Source organism: Atractosteus spatula, chromosome 19 (genome assembly GCF_055471065.1).
Source record: "Atractosteus spatula isolate fAtrSpa1 chromosome 19, fAtrSpa1.hap1, whole genome shotgun sequence".
NCBI lineage: Eukaryota > Metazoa > Chordata > Actinopteri > Semionotiformes > Lepisosteidae > Atractosteus > Atractosteus spatula.
In genome coordinates, this window is record NC_142724.1 from 17976578 (window position 1) to 17985662 (window position 9085).

Below are 9085 nucleotides of genomic sequence, written 5' to 3' on the forward strand. Positions count from 1 at the left end.
CTGTTGCTGTCCAATCCGCGCTCTCTGGCTCCGTGCCAGGCTGTGCTGTGCGGCTTGCGACGGTGCGCTGCTGATGCTCACTGACCGGCTGGTTAGTGTTGGCTTTAACTAACAAAGTTTGCGCACAGGAGAAAAGATTACTGTGAGTCCCAGCAAGTCAGGAAGAGGACCGGTTCGTTCCTGATGAAGAGCTAGTTCTGAATAGTGATTCAGCTGTCCACAGTTCTGACCTGTTCACGAGGCCTGCTGCTGGTGCTCTCTGGCAACCTCCACTCTAGACTCTTAGAACAAAGGAAAGTTCTGGCACTCGGACACACTGGCCGTTCCGTGGTTGTCCAGGCTGAGTCTCAGGATGGTCAGGAGGCGCGCTGCGAGAATGTTCTGCCCTTGGGAGCCTTCTGCTCCTGGGCCGTCCTGCCCTGGAATTCTCCTTTGAATTCCCTTTAGAACAGTCCACAGAATCCTCTGAATCTTACTGAATCTCTCAGGCTCTCATTGAATCTGAATCTCTCAGGCTCTCTGTGTTGCCTGTTTTTACCTGGAGGAACTTCAGCTCATTCATTGGCTGAAAGTTCCATGGGCATCAGAGTCCCACGTGGGTTACTCGGCCCTACCAGTCCCTGATTGGTTGATCACGGTGAGATATGAGTCACTTACTCCTGACACTTAGGAATGCAGTCCAGATGTCCATCTGGCACTCCCTAGACAGATAGGCGCCAATGGATGACCATTGATCATGATAGCCAGACTTAGCTAAGTGCATCCCCGTCTGGGAGCTTGCTTCTTATCAAAAGAAAAACATCTTAAATCAGCTTGCATGAATTCTTTCTCTGTGGCTGCACCACAGAGATGGAGGGTGAGATGGGGCCTCCTTTAAGACAGCATACCAACGCTTAATTCTGTCTTATTAACAAGCATTGCCGCTACAGTGCTTTATTAGCATGACCGATGGGTACAGCAAATAAAAATAATAAAATTAACATGAAACAAAGACGTATCATAAAATATTTACATATAGTGTAAACATACTGATTCACTGTTCCTCAGGCTGTGACAGGAGATCACATACTGGGCTGTCAGTTCAACTGAGTTCCCGCCTACCTCTCCAAGTAGGACTGGGACCCGTTGTGATTCTGGCAGGTTAGATCTCTGGGATTAGATTTCTAAAAATTAGGGAAGAATGTTTCTCTAATCCCAGAATATCTGTCACAGTGCAGTAGGAAGTGCACCTCTGTGACTATTTCTCCCCGCTGGCAGTGGGAGCACAGCCTGTCCTCTCTGGGCAGCCACGTCTGTCTGTGTCACCCAGTTTCTATGGCCAGGCTGTGGTCACTGAGCCTGTACTTTGTCAGGGTCTGTTTCTTTTTGCTGTTTCTTATTTTGGTCAAATATTCGGCTAGTGTGTATTGTCTGTTTAGGGTTCTGTAGCATTCCAGTTTATGTTGTGTTTGTGTGTGTGTGTTCCAGTGCGTGAGATATTGCTGTTTGATCTGTGCTGTGATGTGGTTGAGCCTGAGTTGTGGTGCTCTAGCAGTGCTGTCCTGATGCTGGATAGTGCCAGTGTGGCTTGGTTCAGTGACATTATTACATTATTAATAATATCTTCTGTGTCACATCAACATTGGAATGTTCTTTTTTACAAGTGTAAAAAGGAGACACAACGTGTCTCCTCTATAACTCTTCAGTTTACAGAGAAATTCTACTAGAGCCTCTTTGTCCAATCATACTCTTCATATGTCTAATTTTTAGTTTAGCAGGATTTGAGCTACAGTATATAAATATAATTATACCGTTATTAATTTCCTTAGATATGTGATTCCATATTGTATTCCGTATTAATCATATTCTAAAACTGTCAATATAGTGTACATAATATTTGCTATTTTAGTTTTTCAAATAATTTTTTATTTGTTAAAAGAAAACTCATGGCAACAGCTAGGCTTAAACACCTGACTTACAGCATAGAAAGCACACGCTTAATGCATTATGCCACAGACATAATCATGTGGGAAGCAGTGAAACTATAGCAGACATTTCCAAAGAAAGTGTACTACTGTGATAACTTGAGCTACAGTATATGAATATAATTATATCGTTATTAATTTCTTTAGATAAGCAATTCCATGTTATATTCCCTATTAATCAAATTCTAAAAAGTAAAAAGTATGCTTTTGTTTACGGCGATAAAGAGCATATTCGCACAAAAGGTTAAAACATTATAACATTTTACAAAGTATATAAACTTAATATAGTCAGAAGGAGCAGGTAAAAACTTTTCCAAAATATCCACAGTATGTAACCGAATGCAAGACTTTGATGCTTAAAATGTTTAGTCGTGTTATGCTCCTCTTCTTTTTAGGCTCAGCTACTAAAATGTCCCTTTAGTTGTGAAATTCCATTTAAATATTTGATACTAAGCAGATTAAAACATGCACAGTAAAGAGATTAAATGATTAAATCTTTTCAGTGACAACCAATGCACCATGAGTTCCCCTGTCAGTCATTTTGGCCAGCCAATCACGTACTGCGGTACAACGCAGTGAACTGTGGGTAATTGCATGCGGTACGGGGTTGTACTGTGCATTTTGAATTGCTGCATCTCACTGAACTTGAAATCAGAGCACTTTTGGAAGATCTGGTCTCCACTTTGCACTTATATGCAAAACCACCTTTCTTAATTCATATTGTTTTTTTCTATGATTATTTTAGTACTGAAGGACTGTGCAATTTTGTCCCAATATGCCCTAACACATCATTATGTAATTTATTTCCTTTTGTATTAATGGATGATCATATTTTACCTTGAATGATGAATATGCTATAAACTGACTACTTACTGTTGTTAATGTTATAAGCAAAATAATAAAATAAAAAATGTCATGACTGTAAACTTTAAAGCACTAAAATGTGAAACCTTAGTAGGCATACTCAAAGAATACTTTTGCAAGAACTTTAACATGGTAGGAACAAACAGTTTCCTATTTGACTCAAATGACTTTCTAGTCCCTTTCCAATTTGCAGTCTAGATAAACAAAAATCGTAATGAATCATTTTAAAAAAAAAGTGGAATCCTACCTTTGGACAATGAAGCTGAGCAGTGTCGCTCACTATGCAGCAATGATTGGTGAGCTATGGTAAAGCAGTCTGTGTATGTGAGATTCACATTTGTTATGCCTTTTTATACTGGGTATAAAGGAGGCTGTGTCCCAGTCATACACTTTTTTATTTGTTTTCTATTGGATATTTTTAGAAATTGCTTCATACTGAAGTTCACATTGAGACACTTCAGTGTTTAATATTTAGAATTTTGTAATGCCTCATGTTGTCAATAAGTAACTTAAGAGGTTCACTGCACCTTAATAAAGCAGAGTTTGTTACCCCTCCTGAAAACAACTTTATAATTATAACTTCATAACCATTATTTCCAACCTTATTATTCAAAATATTAACCATGTTCTCTTCCACAGATGACTACTTTCATTATAATTAAAATATGAAAAACAGTTCATAGTAAAACAAATCAAAAGGATTCTTTATGATAATACACAAAAGTATTTAGAATGTTATACATTAGTATTAAGTCATATACTAAATGTATTATATAATTTAAAACAGTTAAACTTAAAAGTGTAGATGACTTCCTTGAAAACAGTTATCCAAAGAATATTAATTAATAGTTACTATTACATTTTAAAAATATAGATGTACAAGATTTCATTTTTATTTCCAGCAGCCTTTGCTTTTGTTATTGTCATTGCTATTAATAATTATATTACTATATATAATTAATAACTAATAATAAAAACAATAGTAATAATAATAAGAAGAATAGTTATAATAATTAACCATGTGTACAGATCAATTTCATGTTGTTTCATTCTTAATGTTATACTAAAGTTGAAATAAAACTCAGCCCAATGAAAAGATAAGCAAAATCCTTTTGTCATTGTTTTCTCATGGCAAACATTTGGCACAGCAGCCTGTCAGACAACAGTGGTGATGTTATCTGTTTCTGGCTTTGGTTTTACGCAATGTGAGGCAAGGTCCACCATACAGTAAATGATGATGGGGTGTAGAAACAGGCTTTGCTTGGACAAGGATCTGCTCTGGGCTTAACACAGCTACAGTGTCCTTTCAATCTGATGCAATAGGAACAGAAAATAGTTTGAGACAAGATAATGTGTCTTCCTTAAATAATTATAAAAAATATCATACTCTTAACAGAATTGCAAAAAAGTAAAGCAAAAACATAAGGGTCACATTCATTCACACCCCTGTAATTATTTTATATAAACTCTTTTGACAATTATGCTGAAAAGATTCCTCCTGCAGTCTTTGATATGAGGGTCTGTAACTTCTGAAAGGGGATTTGATATCAGTTAAGAACATTTAGATTGTGTACTTTTATTTACTTTTTTGTTGATTAGGATATTTTGCTTTCCATCATTGTCATCCTGGATTTTCCTTCAGTAACACCGTAAAATATATGAAACACTGGATCATAGTGGAAAAACAGTGTTTTTATTACATTAATTTAATATTTTTGTAGTACTGATATTTAGTATTTGGTTTCATGCCGAATACTGAAGAACATGTTTAAAAAGCTCATGTTTCATTTAATATGATTCACATGGTTAAAATTGTGATATGAAAATTGTGTTTGACAAAATTAAATTACTTTTATATAAAACCCTAGGAAGGGGATTATTTCTTACATCTCTGCAATGAATGTCACTGTAGCAAGATACCAGCCAGTGTCTATAACATCTCTTAACTCAATCTACTATACAACACCAACTTACTAAGTAGTGCATTAAAGAGACTTGTAAAAAACTGAGAACAACCTTACACTTATTGTTCACAGTGCCATGTTGTTGAAGCCAAAGCCCTAACGTTTTTCAAGAAACTGGTAAAATACTTGGATCAATTAGCTACTAAGAGTCAAACAAAATAAATGTGTTAAATACCCTTCTCTTCCTTGGAAAGTTTATTATGTTCTTAACACACACAGCAAGAAACTTGCTAATGGCAGGTAGAGTCTTCGGTAATAATGGAGCTGTATATCAGAAGGTGCTTTTATCATTCTAAAGCACAATTTGAAATGTAATATAATCACAACCTTGTTTCAAGGGGAAGCTTTTGGATGCAGCATTAAAGAGAGTATCAATTTCAGCCCAGACACTGACACCCAGTATGAGCTCAAATCATGTAATCTACTGTATGTTTGCTTGTCCTTTCTTCAAACATATATGTTTTGATATATGACAAACTTGATTGCTGGATTGACTGGGTACATCTGAGTGCAACTTGTGCTAGGCTGGTAAATTCCAGTGTCTTGCTTCATGTTTGTGGGAAATTGCAGTGTTTACTGTAAAGTCCTGATTCGTGGGACAGCCAAAACAAATTCTAGTGGCACTAATGTTGTTGTAGTAAATCATACAATATCTCTGCACCTCACTTTCCAGTTAATCTGAAGAAGAAAATAGATTTATTGAATCTATCAGTTTTTTTCATCAAATAATTCAGATTTCCAAATATGTTATATATTTTTATTTTTGGAAAGTCTCAAAGTCTGCGGCTAGTGGATTTTAAGTTCTTTATATGTATTTCAAATCGTCGCTGAGAAATTTGGTTTCCACATGAGCAACAGTGGAGGCTGGAAGAGATGATGCAGAACATTTTTAAAATATTTTAAAATCAAGATTTGCAGATGCTTCTCTTTTAAATATACAGATATATAAATATAACTTTTAAGTATACAGATAAATATATACAAATATAAGTTGACAAGGTTAACTAAATGCATCCATTATTAATTTAAATTATAATATAGTAAAACATAACATGGCAACAACAGTTTGAAGAATTCTTGAATGTTACTTTACCACACAGAAATCATTACAACCGTTAAATGTTCATGAACTCACTAGTGCTTTCCTGCACTAATCATTCTGTATGTATTTCAGTTGGGTAGCTGCAAAGGAACAAGTAATAGGTTTATTCCATGCTGCAAAGAGAAGAAAGAAAACACAATATTCTGGTCGTGAAGCCCTGAAGAAGGCTCCACGGCCAAAATGTTGTGTTTTCTTTCTTCTCTTTTCAGCATGGAATAAACCTATTACTTATTCTGTATGTATGCCTAATGTACTAGCAAACAAACAATTTCATTAAATACAAGGTATTCTGTTATTACATTGTTGAGACAGGATGTTGTTACCATAGCTCTAAAATGAGATAATGATGTACAGTGTGTGATTCATTAGCTACAGGCAATTGATACGTGGCACCTGTGTTGCTATCAATGTTAGTGATGTTACTGAAATGATTGCTTCATTTAATGTTTCTCTACTGTGCATCTTTAAATCCACTTAATATGGAATATTAAGATGGACTTATATAACTAAAGGGAGCTTTTAATCAATCAATCAATTAAGGATTTTTTTATCAAATGCACAACAATGCAGCATACAGTGGTGGTTGTCGGCAATGAAATGCCTTTTATGCAAGCTCAAAGAAGAGACAGGACAGAAGTTGATAGAATAAAGGTTACAGAGTAGAATAAAATAAATTATACAATTTATAATTTACAAGATTTGAGCAATGAATAACATAAGGAGATATGGTAGGGATGGGAGGTGTCAGGGAAAGAAAAAAAACGCAGGTGCACTTTATCTGTTTCAAGTGGACTGACTATTTATCAGCGACGTTTGGGTAATTGCTGGGGGCTGCCTTGGTTGGCTGTTTAGCAGTCTTATTGCCGGAGGGTAAAAAGCTGTTTTGAAATCTGTTGGTTTTTGTTTGTGTGCTTCCGTATCATTTTTCAGACAGTAGAGAAAACAGATTATGGTTGGGGTGACTGGGGTCCTTGAGAACTGACCTGGTCTTCTTGAGGCATCTAACATGTAGCATGCAGCCAGTGATAAACTGTGCTGATTTCACCACTCTCTGCAGTGCTTTGCGCTCTAGGGCGGAGCAGCTCCCATACCAGGCCGTGATACAGCCGGTTAGGATGCTTTCTGTGGTGCAGTAATCAACAAACAGCATTCTCACATACTTTCCTTTGTCTAGCTGTGAGATGGTAGTGTGTAGAGCAGTAGAGATGGCGTCCTCAGTTGATGTTCTATTGGTATGCAAATTGCAGTGGGTCCAAGGTGTCAGGAAGTGAAGAGATGATGTGTGCTTTGATCAGCCGCTCGAAACATTTTATTTTTAGTAGCTAAAAATAAACAAAACAGAAGTATAACATCTCTGAACATGTTATAAAAAGCTATAATTTTTTCATCTTTTCTTTGCCAGCAGCCATATCACCCTGCAACTCACAACTGGCAGCCCACTGAAGCTAAGCAGGTGTGAGCCTGGTCAGTACCTGGATGAGAGACCTCCTGGAAAAACTAAGGTTGCTGCTGGAAGAGGTGTTAGTGGGGCCAGCAGGGGGCACAACCTGTGGTCCATGTGGGTCCTAATGCCCCAGTATAGTGACGGGGACATTATACTGTAAAAACAGGTGCTGTCCTTCGGATGAGACGTAAAACCGAGGTCTTGACTCTCTGTGGTCATTAAAAATCCCAGGGCATTTCTCGAAAAGAGTAGGGGTGTAACCCCGGCGTCCTGGCCAAATTTCCCATTGGCCCTTACCAATCATGGCCTTCTTATAATCCCCATCTATGAATTGGCTTCGTTACTCTGCTCTCCTCCCCACTAAAAGCTGATGTGTAGTGAGCGTTCTGGCGCACTATGGCTGCCGTTGCATCATCCAGGTGGATGCTGCACATTGGTAGTGGTGGAGGGGAATCCCCATTACCTGTAAAGCGCTTTGAGTGAACTGTCCAGAAAAGCGCTATATAAGTGTAAGCAATTATTATTATTAATTATTATTAATTTGAATACTTGCTGTCATTGTTGTGAAAGATGTAGTACTTTTTAAATTCCACTTAATAGGGAATATTAATATTGAATCATGTAACTAAATGGAAAATTTGGCAGCTAAAACTAAAATTAACCAAAGTATAATAATGTCACTAATGATATTTATTTAAGAATAATAATGAAAAATAATACACATGTATTGTGGTATCTAAAAACAAAATAAGGTGAACAGCAGTATTCCACCTTCTTTTTTAACATTTTCTTCATCAACATTTACAACCCTGTCACTTGCTGTGGTTACTTTGGGAAGGTGTTAATGTGCTTCTTTAAATACATCTGTTGTAATAGATATTCAAACTCCCTTCAGAGCATTGGTGATTCAATGGTAGAATCTGGCACTATCACAGAACAGGGTCTGAGTTTGCTTTCAGCCAAAACCCATGTTGTCTTTTTAACAAATTGCCCCACCCATCATCAAATAGAAAAAGTGATTTAGGAAAAACAGAAAAAGTACATGTTAATGTTGGCTTTCCACCACATCATGCTGCTGTGGTATAGAAAGAGTTGGACTGGAATACAAAATAACAGGTGTGCTCTAGAACCCAGATAAATGGGAAAAAGACAATAAACACAACCTATTTGGTAGCTGCTTATGGTGGAGAAAAAAAACCTAAAGGTGGTAAAAGGTTTTACAGATGCAGCCATTCAAAATGCGCGGGCGATACCGCATTATTTTCCGGTACGCTGTACGCAGTCTACCGCAAGTTACCGGTAAATACCGCAAGTTACCGGTAAATACCGCTAGCAAAATAATAGTATCCGGAATTTCCGCAAGGTGGAGCTAATAAAGCTCAACCTCTCATGTTTGAGCTGTAGCCATCAAAGTCTTTAACGAAGATATTACTAATAGTATTAATAATAAATGACCTTGGACAAGCTGTAAACTCAAAGTATTACGCTGGTCCACATTATTTGTAACCATCATTTTAAATGAAAAGACTTTATTTTTTCATCGACAAAAAGTAACACCACAGCATTTCGTTGATCTAACTAACAAAAACGGAACATTAGCTAGCCAATAGGACAAAGGAATAAATTACTTTTTTTGTTTATTTCTTTAGCACATTTATTTGACCGTCTTTGTAAAAGTAACACCACAGCATTTCGCAATCACGCATTTTTTTCCAATCATGCAAAGTACAGTAATTTTTGAGAATCG

General features: G+C 36.8%; 1 protein-coding gene across 3 annotated transcripts in view; it reads right to left on the reverse strand.

The window, feature by feature from the left end:
- The window catches only part of LOC148818161 (C-type lectin lectoxin-Enh5-like), a 29315-nt gene extending 26160 nt beyond the window's left edge, over nt 1–3155 (reverse strand). For all 3 annotated transcript variants that reach the window (XM_088937603.1, XM_088937601.1, XM_088937602.1), the window contains exon 1: nt 3076–3155. The gene's annotated coding sequence lies outside the window, so the exon portion shown is untranslated. The remainder of the gene's footprint in view (nt 1–3075) is intronic.
- Nucleotides 3156–9085: the final 5930 nt, after the last annotated feature.